Genomic DNA, 19,162 nt, shown 5'->3' with positions numbered 1-19,162 from the left:
TCCCTGCTGGCTTAGTCAGTAAAGCCACCGCCTCCAATTCATTTACTCGGGCTACGATAATACGTCAGGGACACTCAGTTAAACTACTTTTCTAACTGAATTCATGCTAGGGTTGCCAACTCTGGTTGGGTGTATTCCTGGAGGTTTCATCACATGACCTCTAACCGCCCCACCCCCATGCTCCCACCATTGGTTGCGCAACTCGTCTATTTTCAAGGCTCCAATTGGACGACGAGCAAACAATTCCTCACCCAATTGGATGATTCTTGACTGAAAGAAGACCTGGATTTAATAGCACCTTTCACGACCACCGGACGTCTCTTTACAGCCAATGAAGTACTTTTGGAGTGTAGTCACTGTTGTAATGTAGGAAACGCGTCAGCCAATTTGCGCACAACAAGCTCCCACAAACAGCAATGTGATAAAGACCAGATAATCTGTTTTAGTGATATTGATTGAGGATTAAATATTGGTCCAGGACACTGGGGATAACTCCCCTGCTCTTCTTCGAAATAGTGCCGTGGAATAATGAACTGTCAGTCAAACAGCCTTTTTTTTCCATCTCCAATATTTTTATAACTAATGCATTAAACTGTTCACAGAAAATGGACAATAAACACACAGGGTGAAATTGTCCCTTTTGCGATGCCCGTTAGCACCTCCGGGAGCATTAAAGGAGCGCAAAGCACTTCTCGCCCGAAGGACTCTTCCGGGAAATTGCCTGGGAGTTTGTGGTGCCGCTGTCACGGCAGCGGTGTGCCCCGTGGGTAGTGCCCCGGGCTGCCGCGCAACCGGCTGTGACTTCATCGCCGTGTGCGGCGACCCCTTTCCGCTCCTGTGGGGAATATTGCCCCACGCCACACGAGGCTGGCGCGAGTGGGTGTCGGTGCCAGCTTCACGGGTCGCGAAGCTGGCCGACATCCGTTTGCGGGTTGGAAGTTAAAGGGGAGGTAGCCAGCGCCCCGGGACGCCTTTTTGCTGATTCTCGGGTGGGCTCTGTTGGTTCCCCCCGAGCATGGTCCGGGCCTCCATTGTGCAACATGCCACTCCGTTCTGTGTGTCGGGCTGCTCTGGTGGCCCAGTGGAGGCCATCAGAGGCTGTGCAGAGTGCGCAGCGGCCCTCCCCTTTAAGCGAAGGGGAGGGGCGTTGAAGCGCGTCAGCAGAGCATCCGCGTAGCGTTCCCGATCGCGCCCCGTTAGTGCCACTGGTCCCGCTCCGCATCCTTTGAGGGGTGGGTAAGCCCAATTCAGCGGTCGGGGCGGGACTTCCTCGCCGGGCATAGGAAGTACCGCCCCGAGCAGGTCACCGCTTCCAATCGGGGCGCAGGGCAATTTCACGCCCACTATTTTTTCAATGGCCCCGATGATTTGTGTCCTGGGTTTTTGCTTGCGGCAGTGCCCAGGAGATAAATCTTTGATTCCTGGAGACTCCAGGATAATCCTGACGGGCTGGCAACCTAAAATCATGCTGAAACATAATCAGCAATATGAAAAGATAAATACCTCTGGTCGTGAGATGATGATAGCCCATTTGTGACTCAACAATCCTGTGTTTTCTGGTCAGACTTATGGTGATATTTATAACTTTGGCTCGCCAATACGTGATCTCTATAACAGTAGTCGTGGGTTTTCAGTTTAGAAATCGGGAATTTATGCGAGCATTTTTGTAGTCCAAAATAATCAGATAAAACTCCTTTGTGACGCTGTCATTTTAACTTCCTACCTCTGAATACAAACATTCTACTGTTCAGTTTAAGTATTCACCATTACAGGTTAAGCACAGTGCTCGGCTGCAGTATGATATATTAGCCGAATGGTCAACCTGCATTAATTCAAACCAGGCCCCGAGTGAAGCAACATTACTGCCGTCTGGCTGTATCAGTTACATTGCGTGACATCAGCTAGACTCTGTAGACTGGCCCTGGCAGACAGACCACGTTATGTCAGACAGTTGACAGCAGACCGCATTGCTCCAGCCTAACCGCTGACATCTGCTTCTCTTGCCCGAGCCTGATGCTGACAGTTAGGTGGCACTGCCTGGAGAGTTGCCCTGAGGTCACTGGAATCTACCGCTCCAGTTTGACTCTAACGCAATGCTGCGTTGCCTCTGTGTGTCACTGAGCTTCGTTGCATAAGTCGGAAGAAGTTAAATGACTAAACCGCGTTGATTATAGTCTGGCACAGTAGTCGCTGAGCTGTGTTGGTCCAGTTTGACACCAACATCCCTGGTTCTGGAATTCAGCTCTGGGAAGCTGCTTGCTTGGGTATGTGGACAACATGCCCAGCTCGCTGGAGCTGAGTCTGTGTAACAATGACTTCAATGCTAGCGATATTGGCTCGCTGCAGCACGCTGCTATCTCTAGAAAGAAAGAAAGGCATTTATATAGCGCTTTTCACGACCTCAGGATGTCCCAAAGCGCTTTGCAAACAATAAAGTACTTTACAAGTGTGGTCACTGTTAGTGTAGGAAATGGTTCTATCTATTTCATATGCTGACGGTGAAGAGTTCAGGTTTCACAGCCATACAACAGCGTAGTGAGGACAGCTGTCCTCTACAACCTCGGCTGTCGGCTGCGCCAGTTTTGAACATGCTTGCACCAGGTGGTCGCACAGTACAGTGGCTCTATGATGCAGCTGTTGTGATTTGCTGGAGCAGCTGTGCAGCGGGACTGAGCGTGACTGAGAATGCTGCAGCGGCACGTAACACTATCCACAGCATTCCGCTATGCACGTCTTATCGTGATGTTGGGTTAGTTCTAAGATTGACTAGATTGCAATCTGCTGCATACTGTTGGTTTTTTATCATCATCATAGGCAGTCCCTCGGAATCGAGGAAGACTTGCTTCCACTCTTAGTATGAGTTCTTACGTGGCTGTACAGTCTAATACGAGAACCACAGTCTCTGTCACAGGTGGGACAGATAGTCGTTGAGGGAAATGGTGGACAGGGAGCCTGGTTTGCCGCACGCTCCTTCCGCTGCCTGTGCTTGATTTCTGCGTGTGCTCGTCGACGATACTCGAGGAGCTCAGCGCCCTCCCGAATGCACTTCCTCCACTGAGAGCGGTCTATGGCCAGGGACTCCCAGGTGTCAGTGGGGATGTCACACTTTATCAGGGAGGCTTTGAGGGTGTCCTTGTAATGTTTCCTCTGCCCGCCTTTGGCTCGTTTGCCGTGGACAAGTCTCATGTCTGGCATGCGAACTATGTGGCCTGCCCAGCGGAGCTGATCAAGTGTGGTCAGTGCTTCAATGCTGGGGTTGTTGACCTGGATGAGGACGCTAATGTTTGTGCATCTGTCCTCCCCAGGGGATTTGCAGGATCTTGCGGAGACATCGCTGGTGGTATTTCTCCAGCGACTTGAGGTGTCTACTGTACATGGTCCACGTCTCTGAGCCATACAGGAGGGTGGGTATTACAATGGTCCTGTAGACCATGAGCTTGGTGACAGTTTTGTCGGCCTGATCCTTAAATACTCTTTTCCTCAAGCGGCCAAAGGCTGCACTGGCGCACTGGAGGCAGTGTTGGATCTCGTTGTCAATGCCTGCTCTTGTTGATAGGAGGCTCCCAAGATAGGGAAAGTGTTCCATGTTGTCCAGGGCCTCGCTGTGGATCTTGATGTCTGGGGGGCAGTGCAGTTTTTTTAACCTAACGCCTGACCCACAACACATTGTAGATTGGCATCCCAACGTGCCAGTGTAGTGCAGTAAATGGAAAATAAAGTTCACAAATAACATGCTGCCTTACCTTTGTTTTTGCTCTTAGTCTGCTGAAGATGTCTATGTCATATTGCTCCAGGTTCACACTGGACTGGACTGCTTTAGGCTTATACTGGGCTGCACTGCTCCCTGAGTGGGATTGGGCTGCTTTCTTTGTTACAGCCTGTGTTAGATAGCACGTCTTATAGGCTGGAGTGCGTGCTATTGGATGGTTACTGTTCTATCTTGGATAAAGAGTCAGACTAGATACTGCAAGCTCAAAATAAGAGTGACCGTAGTCCTTTATTACATATCTCAGAGTGCCTCCCCAGCCTGTGAGGCCTCCTTATATACAGGTGCTCCCAAGGGATTGTGCGATCCCTTGGGACTCCAGGGGATAAGCCCTCTGGTGGTTAGATATGGTAATTACAGGTTTACATACATAGCAACACTCCCCCCCGCAGCCCCCCCAAATTCAATAGTGTAACTATTTACAATGTGAGTCGATCTGGGGCTTTCCTTTCCCTGGTTGATCATCTCAGTGCAAATGCTGGTGTTGGTGAGTCGTTTGTTGGGCCTCGCTGGGCTGCTGCACAGCTGGCCTTGCTGGACTGCTGGGGGTGGTGAGTCTTGCTGGGCTGCTGCGGGTGATGGGTTCTGCTTCGTGGTCAACCGCTAGGTCGGTTGCCACTTGTGTGTGTGTTGGAGGGTCGAAAAAGGTTGAGTCTATTGTGGGTTGTTCTGGATAGTCAGTAAATCTGAATTTGGTTTGGGAGACAGAAATAACCTTCCGGAAATGCTAGGGGACCGAGGGTCTACTGAGAAGGAGGAACTGAAGGATATCTTTATAAAGCGTGAAATTGTGTTTGGGAAATTGATGGGATTGAAGGCCGATAAATCCCCGGGGCCTGATAGTCTGCATCCCAGAGTACTTAATGAAGTGGCCCTAGAAATAGTGGATGCATTGGTGATCATTTTCCAATCACCAATGGAATCAGTTCCTATGGACTGGAGGGTAGCTAATGTAACACCACTGTGTAAAAAAGGAGGGAGAGAGAAAACGGGTAATTATAGACCGATTAGCCTGACATCAGTCGTGGGAAAAATGTTGGAATCAATTATTAAAGATGAAATAGCAGCGCATTTGGAAAGCAGTGACAGGATCGGTCCAAGTCAGCATGGATTTATGAAAGGGAAATCATGCTTGACAAACCTTCTGGAATTTTTTGAGGATGTAACTAGTAGAGTAGACAAGGGAGAACCAGTGGAAGTGGTGTATTTGGACTTTCAAAAGACTTTTGACAAGGTCCCACTCACAAGATTGGTGTGCAAAATTAAAGCACATTGTATTGGGGGTAATGTACTGACGTGGATAGAGAACTGGTTGGCAGACAGGAAGCAGAGAGTCGGGATAAACGGGTCCTTTTCAGAATGGCAGGCAGTGACTAGTGGGGTGGCACAGGGCTCAGTGCTGGGACCACAGCTCTTTACAATATACATTAATGATTTAGATGAAGGAATTGAGTATAATATCTACAAATTTGCAGATGACACTAAACTGGGTGGCGTGTGAGCTGTGAGGAGGACCCTAAAAGGCTGCAGGGTGACTTGGACAGGTTAGGTGAGTGGGCAAATGCATGGCAGATGCAGTATAATGTGGATAAATGTGAGTTTATCCACTTTGGTGACAAAAACACGAAGTAGAATATTATCTGAATGGCGGCAGATTAGGAAAGGGGGAGTGCAACGAGACCTGGGTGTTATGGTTCATCAGTCATTGAAAGTTGGTATGCAGGTACAGCAGGCGGTGAAGAAGGCAAATGGTATGTTGGCCTTCATAGCTAGGGGATTTGAGTATAGGATCAAGGAGGTCTTACTGCAGTTGTGTAGGGCCTTGGTGAGGCCTCACCTGGAATATTGTGTTCAGTTTTGGTCTCCTAATCTGAGGAAGGACATTCTTGCTATTGAGGGAGTGCAGCGAAGGTTCACCAGACTGATTCCCGGGATGGCGGGACTGACATATGAGGAGAGACTGGATCAACTGGGCCTTTATACACTGGAGTTTAAAAGGATGAGAGGGGATCTCATAGAAACTTATAAGATTCTGACGGGACTGGACAGGTTAGATGCGGGAAGAATGTTCCCGATGATGGGGAAGTCTAGAACCGGGGGACACAGTCTTAGGCCATTTAGGACTGAGATGAGGAGAAACTTCTTCATTCAGAGAGTTGTTAACCTGTGGAATTCCCTACCGCAGAGAGTTATTGATGCCAGTTCATTGGATATATTCAAAAGGGAGTTAGAGGCCTCTATGGCTAAAGGGATCAAGGGGTATGGAGAGAAAGCAGGAAAAGGGTACTGAGGGAATGCTCAAAGGACCAAATTGCCTACTCCTGCACCTATTTTCTATGTTTCTATGTTTCTATGTCTAAGTGTTTTCTGCAGGTGGGTCCATTTGCTAGTTTGACCACAAACACCCTACTCCCCTCTTTGGCCAAAACAGTGTCAGCAATCCACTTGGGACCTTGTCTATAGTTTAACACAAATATAGGATCATTTACTTCAATTTCGCGTGACACATTTGCGTGATCATGATATGTATTCTGTTGAAGCTGCCTACTCTCTACCTGTTCCTGTAGATCAGGGTGGACCAATGAGAGCCTTGTCTTAGAAGTTCAGTGGGAGGGACCCCGGTGAGCGAGTGGGGTCTTGTGCGGTAACTAAGCAGGACTCTGGATAAGCAAGTCTGCAGTGAGCCTTCAGTTACACTTTTCAAGCTCTGATTGATTGTTTGAACTGCTCGTTCTGCCTGACCGTTGGACGCTGGCTTAAACGGGGCAGACGTGACATGTTTGACCCCAATCTGGGTCATGAATTCCTTGAATTGGCACTGGTAAAACACGGCCCATTGTCACTTACAAGGACATCAGGCAGGCCGTGCATGGCAAACATGGCCTGTAGGCTTTCAATGGTGGCAGCAGACGTGCTTGCCGACATTATCACACATTCAATCCACTTGGAGTACGCATCTACAACCACTGAAAACATTTTTCCCAAGAATGGGCCTGCATAGTCGACATGAACCCTAGACTACGGTTTGGAGGGCCAAGACCATAAACTTAGTGGTGCCTCCCTGGGTGCATTGCTAAACTGGGAACATGTATTACATTTGTGCACACAGGACTCTTAAGTCTGCATCGATATCGGGCCATCACACATGGGATCTGGCTATCGCTTTCATCATTACAATGCCTGGGTGGGTGCTGTGGAGATCACTAATGAAAGTGTCCCTGCCCTTTTTTGGCACAATTACCCAATTACCCTATAGGAGGCCGTCTGCCTGTATAGACATTTCATCTTTGCGCTGCTGGTATGGCTTTATTTCTTCCTGCATCTCTAACGGAGCACACAGTTTCTTTACTAAGGACAGTAAGGGGTCCTGGCTCATCCAGGTTCTAATCTATTGAGTGGTAACTGGTGATTGCTCACTTTAGAATGCTTCTATTACCATAACTAAATCTGCAGTCTGTGCCATCTCCACCTCGGGCAATGGTAGCTTACTGAGAGCATCGGCAGTTTTCTGTGCCTGGCCTGTGGCGGATGGCGTAGTTGTATGTGGACAACGTGAGCGCCATCTCTGGATGTGGACCGATGCATTCGTATTTATCCCCTTATTTTCAGAAAAGAGGGATATAAGCGGTTTATGGTCAGTTTCCAATTCAAATTTGAGCCTGAACAGATATTGATGCATTTTCTTTACCCCTTAAACACACGCTAACGCTTCTTTTTCAATCATATTGTCGGCCCTCTCGGTCTTAGACAGATTTCTGGATGCATAAGCAACCGGTTGCAATTTCCCAAATTCATTAGCTTGTTGCAATACACACCCGGCCCCGTACAACGACGCATCATGTGCTAGTACCAAATGTTTACATGGATCATACAACACAAGCAATTTGTTTGAACATAACAGCTTCCTAGCTTTCTCAAAGGCATTTTCTTGGCTTTTACCCCATACCCAATCATCTCCTTTACGCAGTAAAGAGTGCAGGGGTTCTAAAAATGTGCTAAGACCTGGTAAGAAGTTACCAAAATGGTTCAGGAGTCCTAGAAACGACCACAGCTCCGTCACGTTCTGTGGTCTCAGTGCGTTTTTGAATGCCTCCGTCTTCGAATCAGTGGGCCTGATGTCGTCTGCCGCAATTCTTCTCCCCAGGAAAATGCACTTCGAGCAGTTTAGCCTGAGCCCCATATGATTAAGCCGACTAAGAACCTCCCCCAGGTTCTGTAGGTGCTCAATGGTGTCCTGACCTGTAACCAAGATGTCGTCCTGGAAGACCACGGTGCACGGGACCGACTTCAGCAGGCTTTCCATGTTCCTCTGGAATATCGCCGCGGCCGATCGAATCCCAAACGGACATCTGATGTAAAGGAAAAGACCTTTGTGCGTGTTGATGCAGGTGAGGCCTTTCGAAGATTCCTCCAACTCTTACGTCTTGTAGGCCGAGGTCAAGTCCAGCTTTGTGAACGTTTTCCCTCCCGCCAGCATCGCAAATAGGTCATCTGCCTTTGGTAGCGGGTATTGATCCTGTAGTGAGAAACGATTGATAGTTACTCTGTAATCACCACAGATTCTGATGGTGTCGTCTCCCTTGAGGACTGCAACAATTGGACTGGCCCCGTCATTGAATTCGATCGGCAAAATGATGCCATCTCGCTGCAGCCTGTCCAGCTCGAACTCCACCCTCTCTCTCATTATGTAAGGTACCACTCTCACCTTGTGTTGGATGGGTCGCGCCCCCGGAATCAAATGGATCTGCACTTTTGCTCCTTGGAACTTCCCGATGCCGGGTTCGAACAATGAGGGTAACTTGCTTAGGACCTGGGCACATGAGGTGTCGTCGACAGACGAAAACACTTAGACATCGTCCCAGTTACAGCTTTTCTTTCCCAGCCAGCTGCTGCCGAATACCGTGGGGCCATCGCCCGGTACCACCCAGAGCTGTAAATCGTGCAGCACTCCATTGTAAGAGACCTTTACGGTAGCACTGCCAATTATGGGAATCAGTTCCTTTGTGTACGTTCTAAGTTTGGTACGAATGGGAGTCAGGACTGGCCTTGAAGCCTTGTTGCACCACAACTTATCGAAAGTCTTTTTACTCATTATGGAGTGGCTTATGCCCGTGTCCAGCTCCATGGACACTGTGATTTAGTTCAACCTTCAGCATTAACGTGGGACACTTTGTGGTAAATGTGTGCACCCCATATACCTCTGCCTCCACAGTCTGAGGCTCTAGTTCGTCGTGATTCTCCGTGGATCTGTCCTCCTCCGCAACATGGTGGTTTGCAGGATTATCAGGGTCTGCAGCTTGCCTGCACATACATTGGAGGTGTCCCATTGTTCTACAGCCCTTGCAAATGTATCCTTTGAAGTGGCATGAATGGAATCGATGATCACCCCCGCAGCGCCAACAAGATGTTAATTGCCTTGTATTCACCAACCTTGATGGCGGACTTTGAGTCATCTGTGGACGTGCAGCTACGGGCATGGAAGTCCTGCCTTGTACATTTCGATTCAAAAACAACGTTACTTTGTTCACAGTATTTGCATCAGCACTATTGTGCTGGGAAATTTGTTTGGTATTGTCACTAGTGGAGATAAACACCTGGGCTATCGCAATGGCTTTACTTAAGGTTGGAGTCTCTACAGTCAAAAGTTTGCGAAGTATTACTTCATGGCCAGTGCCAAGTACAAAGAAGTCCCTGAGCATATGCTCCAAGTGTCCTTCAAATTCGCAATGTCCTGCAAGGCACCTTAGCTCGGCGATGTAGCTCGCCACTTCCTGGCCTTCAGACCTCTTGTACATGTAGAACTGATACCTCGCCATGAGAACGCTTTCCTTCGGGTTTAGATGCTCCCGGATCAGTGTGCACAACTCATCGTATGACTTGTCTATGGGTTTTGCTGGAGCGAGCAGGTTTTTCATGAGGACATACATTGGTACCTCGCAAACGATGAGGAGGATCGCCCTTCGTTTGGCAGCATTCCCTTCTCCTTCCAGCTCGTTGGCCACGAAGTATTGGTCAAGTCGCTCCACGAAGATTTCCCAATCATCTCCCTCTGAAAATTTCTCCAGGATGCCTACAGTTCTCTGCATTGTTGTGGTGGGGTTCGTAATTTGTATCTCGTCGCCCGTTGTTATGTCTTGGATAAAGAGTCAGACTAGATACTGCAAGCTCAAAGTAGTTGTGACCGTAGTCCTTTATTACAGATTTCAGAGTGCCTCTCCAGCCTGTGAGGCCTCCTTATATATAGGATTTTGGGATCCCTTGGGACTCCAGGGGATAAGCCCTCTGGTGGTTAGACAAGGTAACTACAGGTTTATATACATAACAGTTACTTGTACTCTCTTGTTGATTTTTAAGTAAAGGTTACCCTGTGAGGGCAATCGAGATCTCTGTGTCTTGAGTTATCTGTTCCACGAGTCTGAACTCTAGAATCTGTTAGACAGCACGTCCTCTCAAGCAATTCTAAACATGCACAGATCTACCCTATAAGATGTGCTGTCTAACACCTGCCACGGGCTGCCTTGCTCCAGGCTGGCAATATGCTGCATCACGTTACTTCAGGCTAACGTTGAACTGCTTTGTCCACACTGGCATTGAATTATACTATAATCCTCCAGGTGACAGTAGGATGCATTGTACTGCTCCAAGCTGACACCACAATGTAGGCATTGCTGAAGGCTGAAACTTGGCTGCATTGCATTTTTCCAGGTTACATGTATTGTTCTGAGGTGTCATTGCTTTGGCTGACACTCGGCTGCAAGCTTTTCATTCCTCTGGGCTGATAATTGGTAGCATGCATTGCTTTAGGCTGGCATGGGGCTGCATGCATTGCTCCGGGCTGACATTGGGCTGCATGCATCGATCTGGGCTGCTATGGAGCCACGTGCATTGTTCATGGCTGAATGCACTGCTCTATGCTGAAATGTGGCTGAATGCATCGCTCCGGGTTGCATCATCTGGGCTGATATGGGCTGCATGCATCGCTCCGTTGATACTCAACTGCATGCATTGCTGCAGACTCACATGTGGTTGCATGTATTGCTCTGGGTTGACACTGGGCTGCATGCACCGCTTCAGGACGACTTGGGGTTGCATGCATAGCCAGGGCTGATATGGGGCTGCAGGCATTGCTCAGGGCTGACGCTGAGTTGCATGCATTGTTCCAACAACAAAAACGTATTTATATAGCGTCTTTAATGTATTAAAACGTCCCAAGGTACTTCACAGGTATAAGACAAAAAAATTCACACCAAGCCACAAAGGAGAAATTAGGGTAGGTGAGAGTCACAGAGGTAGATTTTAAATAGTGTCTTAAAGGAGGAAAGAGGCGGAGAGGTTTAGGCAGGGAGTTCCAGAGCTTGGGGCCGAGGCAACAGAAGGCATGGCCACCAATCGTTGAGCGATTATAATCAGGGATGCTCAAGAGAGCAGAATTAGAGGAGCGCAGACATCTCGGGGGTGGTGGGGGGGGGGGGCGTGGGGTTGTGGGGCTGGAGCAGATTACAGAGATAGGGAGGGGCGAGGCCATGGAGGTACTTGAAAACAAGGATGATAATTTTGAAATTGAGGTGTTGCTTAACTGGGAGCCAATGTAGGTCAGTGAGCACAGGGATGATGGGTGAGCGGGACTGGGTGGAAGGTAGAACACAGGCAGCTGAGTTTTGGATGACCTCAAGTTTACGTAGGATAGAATGTGGGAGGCCAGCTAGGAGTGCGTTGGAATAGTCAAGTCTAGAGGTAACAAAGGCATGGATTTTTAAATTAAAATTTTTTTTTAAAAAATAGGTGCAGGAGTAGGCCATTCGGCCCTTCGAGCTTGAATTCATGGCTGAACATGCAACTTCAGTACCCCATTCCTGCTTTCTCGCCATACCCCTTGATCCCCCTAGTAGTAAGGACTACATCCAACTCCTTTTTGAATATATTTAGTGAATTGGCCTCAACAACTTTCTGTGGTAGAGAATTCCACAGGTACACCACTCTCTGGGTGAAGAAGTTTCTCCTCATCTCGGTCCTAAATGGCTTACCCCTTATCTTAGACTGTGACCCCTGATTCTGGATTTTCCCAACATTGGGAACATTCTTCCTGCATCTAACCTGTCTAAACCCGTCAGAATTTTAAACGTTTCTAGGAGATCTCCTCTCATTCTTCTGAACTCCAGTGAATACAAGCCCAGTTGATCCAGTCTTTCTTGATATGTCAGTCCCGCCATCCCGGGAATCAGTCTGGTGAACCTTCGCTGCACTCCCTCAATAGCAAGAATGTCCTTCCTCAAGTTTGGAGACCAAAACTGTACACAATACTCCAGGTGTGGCCTCACCAAGGCCCTGTACAACTGTAGCAACACCTCCCTGCCCCTATACTCAAATCCCCTTGCTATGAAGGCCAACATGCCATTTGCTTTCTTAACCGCCTGCTGCACCTGCATGCCAACCTTCAATGACTGATGTACCATGACACCCAGGTCTCGTTGCACCTCCCCTTTTCCTAATCTGTCACCATTCAGATAATAGTCTGTCTCTCTATTTTTACCACCAAAGTGGATAACCTCACATTTATCCACATTATACTTCATCTGCCAAGCATTTGCCCACTCACCTAATCTATCCAAGTCACTCTGCAGCCTCATAGCATCCTCCTCGCAGCTCACACTGCCACCTAACTTAGTGTCATCCGCAAATTTGGAGATAATACATTTAATCCCCTCGACTAAATCATTAATGTACAATGTAAACAGCTGGGGCCCCAGCACAGAACCTTGTGGTACCCGACTAGTCACTGCCTGCCATTCTGAAAAGTACCCATTTACTCCTACTCTTTGCTTCCTGTCTGCCAACCAGTTCTCAATCCACGATGAAGGTTTCAGCAGCAGGTGAGCTGAGGCAGGGGTGGAGACGGGCGATGTATAGAGGTGGAAATAGGTGGTCTTAGTTATGCCACGGATATGTGGTCGGAAGCTCATTTCAAGGTCAAACATGACACCGAAGTTGCGAACTGTCTGGTTCAGCCTCAGACAGATGTTAGTGAGAGGGTTGTTTGTTACAGGGAATGACAACAATGACTTCAGTCTTCCCAATATTTAATTGGAGAAAATTTCTGCTCATCCAGAACTGGATTTCGGATAAGCAGTCTGACCATGGAGGGGTCGAGAGATGTGGTAGTGAGATAGAGCTGGGAGTCATCAGTGTACATGTGGAAACTGGCGAGTGATGTCGCCAAGTGGTGGACCCATGGACCATCCATTTGGTCAGGGGGCAACGACAGCCGAGCTTCCGGCTTGGGCATTCTGCTGCGGGGAGGCCACTTCACCATCACCGAAGTTAAGGAGTTGGTGGGCGGCCGCCTCCTCGTAGCAGATGTAATGTACAAAAACTCCCCTCTCAGGTTAATTAATGTTTACGCTCCAGCTGTGAAGAACGAGAGGCTGGCCCTCTTCCAGCAGCTCCCACTGTTACTGGCAACGTCCAGACCGGTCATTCTGGGTGGTGACTTCAACTGCATCATCGATGCGGCTGGACGATCCAGCAGAGCCGACAGCAAACTGGACGCCACGTCCAAACTCCTGATGGATGCGGTAAAAGATGCCAAGCTGTGCGACGTCTTCAGCAACCCTGCAGACGGAGCACCGCGCAGATACACCTGGTCGAGACCAGACGGGTCCGTCCGTTCCAGAATTGACTTCCTGTTTGTGTCCCACACGCTCAAGGTCAGATCCACCGACGTCACGCCGGTGTTCTTCTCTGACCACTGCCTCCTACTGGCTGACTGCCACATGCAGGACAACCAGAAAGTTGGCAGAGGGATATGGAAGCTGAACGTGAAACTGTTGACTCGGGAAAACATTGAGGAACTCAAGAGGGATTACAAAGGTTGGAGAACCGTAAAACCCCTCTGCGATTCCCCGATGCACTGGTGGGAAACAATCAAGACGAACATCAAGAGGTTCTTCATCCTCAAAGGTGTTCAGGAGGCGAGAGGGAGACAGAGGGAATTATCCCGACTCCAGACAAATATGCAAAACCTGCTCCTGCTGCAGTCGATGGGGGTCGATGTCGCGGAGGAACTCGAAGAGGTGAAGGGCCAGCAAGCCTCGCTCTTTGCCTCGGAGTCCTCCAAGATCATCTTCCGATCCAGAGTCCGCTCCGTCGAGCAGGATGAGACGTGTTCGCGTTTCTTCTTCCAAAAGGTACACAGGGGGAGCTCTGTGATCACCAGCCTAAAGGAAGAAGACGGTTCTGTGACGTCTTCGCAGCCTGACATGCAGAGGATCAGCGAATCCTTCTATGCCAGGCTGTACGAAGTCAAGCCCACAGACCGCGCGGCCTCCCAGTCTTTCCTGTCGTCTATTTCGGATGTCTTAGACGACGGCAAGCGAGAGAGTCTGGACCACCCGCTAACTCTGGACGAGCTGACAAAGGCCGTCCGGTCCTTCGAGACGAATAAAACTCCCGGAAGCGATGGCTTACCGGTCGAGTTGCACTCGGCTCTGTGGGACTGGATAGGCCCGGACCTGCTGGAAGTGTACGGAGGTATGCTTCTGGCCGGCAGCATGTCAGAATCGATGAGGAAAGGCATCATCACCCTCATCTACAAGCAGAAGGGGGAGAGGGAGGAAATCAAAAACTGGCGGCCCATTTCGCTGCTCAATGTGGACTACAAGATCCTGTCAAAGGTCATCGCCAACAGGGTCAAGTCTGCTCTTGAGCTGGTGATTCACCCGGACCAGACCTGCGCTGTCCCCGGCAGGAAGATCTCTGATAGCCTCGCGCTACTCAGAGATATGATCGCCTACGTGCGGGACAGGAGGGTGAACACCTGTCTAATCAGCTTAGACCAGGAGAAAGCCTTTGACAGGATATCGCACACGTACCTGATGGACGTGCTCTCCAAAATGGGGTTCGGGGAGGGCATCCGAAATTGGGTCAAACTGCTCTACACAGACATCAGTAGTGCAGTTCTAATCAACGGGTGGGAAACTCAAAGCTTTCCAATTAGATCTGGAGTCAGGCAAGGCTGTCCTCTGTCGTCTGTCTTGTTTGTGTGTTGTATCGAGCCCTTTGCCGAGTCCATCAGGAAGGACGCGGGCATCAGAGGGGTGACGATCCCAGGCAGCGGAGGCGCCCAGGTCAAAACCTCGCTGTACATGGACGACGTCGCCGTCTTTTGCTCGGACACGCAGTCGGTCCGCAGATTGCTCGCAATCTGCGACCAGTTTGAACTGGCCTCGGGAGCAAAGGTCAACCGCACCAAAAGCGAGGCCATGCTCTTTGGTCACTGGACCGACCGAGCCTCCATTCCCTTCACCGTCAAGTCAGATTTCCTGAAGGTGCTGGGAATATGGTTCGGAGCGGACGGGGCGTGCGCCAAAAACTGGGACGAGCGCATTGCCAAGGTTAGACAGAAACTGTCATTTTGGGAGCAGCGCTCCCTTTCCATCACAGGCAAGAACCTGGTCATCAGGAGCGAGGTGCTCTCGGTGTTGTTGTACGTGGCGCAGGTCTGGCCCATCTCACGCTGCAGCGCCGCGGCAGTCACCCGAGCCGTCTTCCACTTTGTCTGGAGATCCAAAATGGACCGTGTCCGCAGAGACACGATGTACAAATCTCTGGACAGTGGAGGAAAGGACGTTCCGAACGTGGCCCTCATCCTGATGGCCACCTTTGTGTGCGGCTGCATCAAGCTATGCACAGCCCCCCAGTACGCAAACACCAAGTGTCACTACGTGCTGAGGTTCTACCTGTCCCCATTGTTGAGAAGGATGGGTCTGGCCACGCTGCCGCGAAACGCCCCCACCAGTTGGACCATGCCTGTCCACCTGTCCTTCGTGGAAAAGTTCTTCAAAAGAAACCCCTTTGACCACAAGGCCATCAAACAGTGGTCAGCACGTAAGGTCCTGGACGCCCTCCGAAAGAAGGAGACGGTGGACCCTGTCGGGTGGTTCCCTGAGCGGACTGTCGAACTTGTTTGGCAGAACGTCTCATCGCCAAAGCTCACACACAAGCACCAAGACGTAGCTTGGTTGGCGGTGAGGGGGGCCCTACCCGTCAGAGTGTTCATGCACAGCCGACGCCTCAGCAGCACGGCACGGTGCCCCCGGGCCGGCTGCGGGGCGGACGAGACTGTCACCCATCTCCTTCAGGATTGCGCCTTTGCAACGCAGGTCTGGAAAGAGATGCAGTGGTTGCTGTCGAGGTTCATCCCAAGCAGCTCCGTAACACAGGACTCTGTGCTCTACGGGCTGTTCCCAGGGACACACACCGAGACAGACATCACCTGCTGCTGGAGGGCCATCAACTCGGTCAAAGACGCTCTTTGGTCTTGCCGAAACTTGCTGGTCTTCCAGAACAAGGAGATGACCACGTCCGCATGTTGCAGACTGGCGCAATCCAAGATCCAGGAATACGTGCTGAGGGACGCACTGAAAATTGGTGCAGTCGCCGCAAAGGCACGGTGGGGTAGGGCCACAGTCTAAAACCCTTCCGCCACGGAAAACCTGGGGGCAGAAATCAGCACCAAACTCCCTCGGGCTGTATTTGTATTTGTATGTGTAATTTACACTTTGTGTACATAGAGCACCAAACCTGTAAACATCAATGTAGTGCCATGTACAATGTAAGGTGTGTTATGAAATGCAAGTTTGAAAAGAAAAAATGTAAATGTACCATCACCCATTCCGGGCTCTGTATTGTAACACATGAAATGTAATTTGTGTAAATGTACCACAATGTACCCTGTTTATTGTACTGAATCGCAGTTGAACAGAAAAACGAGAAATGTAACGAACGAAACTGCCGTCGGCACCCAGATGTATTGTATGGGATTGCTGACCGCAGCGAAATGTAATGAAATGCCATTGAATGTACTGTACAGATTCTTTTTATGAATAAAGTATATTTTGAAATAAAAAAAACATAGTATTTCGGCCTTTTGGCTAAGATCTGCATAACTAACCTGACCAGCCACCATGACCTCCGGGTGGTTTCTCCCTGGTCAGGAAGGTATATGCTTACATTTTTGTAAACAGGAGGTGGGTGGGATGGCTTGACCCATCCACCTCCACGGAGGTGTGTGGGGGACCTGACCCATCCACCTCCATGGCACGAACCTGGTATTGCAGTACTTCCAGGAACGGTGCAGTGGCTCTAGGCCTTTTGGCTAAGAGCATTGGCGCAGAGTGATCCTTGACAGGTGCAAGGTGACCTCTGGCGTTTGTGATTTGACAAAGAATTGGAAACGATTGGCTACGAATTTATATTAATAATTTAAAAAAAAATAGTATTTGTTTCTCGGCCTTTTGGCTAAGATCAAGTGTAGTACCGTTTCTGACCAGCCACCATGACCTCATGGTGGTTTCTCCCTGGTCAGGAAGGTATATCCTTGCATTTTTGGAAACAGGAGGTGGGTGGGGAGGGTTGACCCATCCACCTCCACGGAGGTGTGTGGGGGACCTGACCCATCCTCCTCCATGGCACGAACCTGGTATTGCAGTACTTCCAGGAACGGTGCAGTGGCTCTAGGCCTTTTGGCTAAGAGCATTGGCGCAGAGTGATCCTTGACAGGTGCAAGGTGACCTCTGGCGTTTGTGATTTGACAAAGAATTGGAACGATTGGCTACGAATTTAAAAAAAAACATAGTATTTGTTCTTATCAGTTTAATATCCCCTATGGGGACATGATATTGAATTGATTTTTGGACAGGGAGCTGGATCAGGGGCATGCCCCGTCCACTCCATGCACCGACCTGGTATTGCAATATTTCCAGGAACGGTGCAACTTCGCCTCTCGGCCTTTTGGCCTAAGATCAAACACATTGGCGCAAAGTGATCTTTGGCGTTGGAGTTGATCTGGAACGAAATTGGATTAAAAAAAACATGTAGATGAGAACTAGGAAGGGGCCTAGGATAGATCCTTCGGGGACACCAGAGGTAATGATGCGTGAGGGGAAGAGAAGCCGTTGCAGGTGATTCTCTGGCTACAATTAGATAGGTAAGAATGGAACCAGGCAAGTGCAGTCCCACCCAGCTGGATGATGGTGGAGAGGTGTTGGAGGAGGATGGAGTGGTCAACCGTGTCAAAGGCTGCAGACAGGTCAAGAAGGACAAGGAGGGATAGTTTACCTTTGTCACGGCCACAAAGGATGTTATTTGTGACTTTGCTGAGAGCCGTTTCGGTACTGTGGTAGGGGCAGAAACCAGATTGAAGGGAATGAAACTTGGAGTTGCGGGAAAGATGGGCAGGGATTTGGAAGGTGACAGCACCTTCATGACTTTGGAGTGGAAAGGGATGTTGGAGATGGGATGTTAGTTTGCAAGGACGGAGGGGTCGAGGGTTGGTTTTTTGAGAGAGGAGTGATGACGGCAGATTTGAGGGAGAGGGATACAGTACCTGAGGAGAACCGTTAACAATGTCAGCTAAGAAAAGAAAGTTAGGTGGTCAGCAGTTTAATGGGAATAGGGTCAAGGGAGCATGAAGTGGTTCTCATGGACAGGATGAGTGTGGAGAGGTCATAAGGGAAGATCGGCGAGAAACTGGAGAGTACATAACTAGGGCAGGGAGGGACCTTCGAGGGAGTTTGGTCCATTGGGCCAGTGGAAGGAAGGGAAGTGGCAGAGGCAGCTGATCGGATGGTCTCCATCTACGAGACAAACAAGTCCATGAGCTCCTCACACTTGTTGTTGGAGGTGAGGGTGGAGGCTGGGGAGAGGGGTTTAAAAAGATGGTTAGCAGTGGAGAATAGAAGCCGGGGTTTATCTTTACATTCCAGACTGATTCTGGAATAGTGAGTGATTTTGGCAGACGAGAGCAGGACCCAATAATGCTTTATGTGTTCCAGCCAGATCTGGTGGTGAATGGCTAAACCAGTTGTCCGCCAGATCCATTCACATCTGCGTCCCTTGGACTTGAAGGAGTGAAGATGAGGGCCGTACCTGGGGAATAGCCAGTCTGAGAGAAATTGTTGTAATAGGGACTCGGGCATCAAAGGTGGTGGTAAGGGTGAATTGAGCAGATCGGTAACTGCAGAAATGCCGCGGCGAAGAGTGCCAAAAGCTGGACAGTTGGAATTTCGTAAGTGCAGTTGTAAGAGAATTGGGAGAGAGTTTTTCCCAGGCTGATATGGGGCTGCATGCATCGCTCTGGGCTGACACTGGGTTGCAAGCATCGCTTTGGGCTGACTTGGGACTGCATGCACTGCTCCAGGCTGACATGGGGCTGCATGCATCACTCCGGGTTGATATGCAGTAGCATGCATAGCTCTGTGCTGTCACTGGCTGCATGCATCGTTCTGACTTGTGGCTGCATGCATCAATTCGGGCCGCAAGAACGCTCTGGCCTGATTTGGGACTGCATGCATCCCTCCAGACTGATTAGGGCATCATGCATCGCATTGGACTGACAGC

The 19,162-nt window shown here is 49.6% G+C and overlaps 2 pseudogenes; both read left to right on the top strand.

Annotated features, from left to right (window-relative positions):
* The first annotated feature begins 17,042 nt into the window (after positions 1 to 17,042).
* On the top strand, positions 17,043 to 17,277 carry LOC139277711 (U2 spliceosomal RNA; annotated as a pseudogene).
* Positions 17,278 to 17,337: 60 nt separating this feature from the next.
* LOC139277722 (U2 spliceosomal RNA) lies at positions 17,338 to 17,542 on the top strand (annotated as a pseudogene).
* The last annotated feature ends 1,620 nt before the right edge of the window (positions 17,543 to 19,162 follow it).

This window comes from Pristiophorus japonicus, chromosome 12 (assembly GCF_044704955.1).
Source record: "Pristiophorus japonicus isolate sPriJap1 chromosome 12, sPriJap1.hap1, whole genome shotgun sequence".
Lineage (NCBI taxonomy): Eukaryota > Metazoa > Chordata > Chondrichthyes > Pristiophoridae > Pristiophorus > Pristiophorus japonicus.
This window is presented reverse-complemented; position numbering and strand designations above follow the sequence as displayed.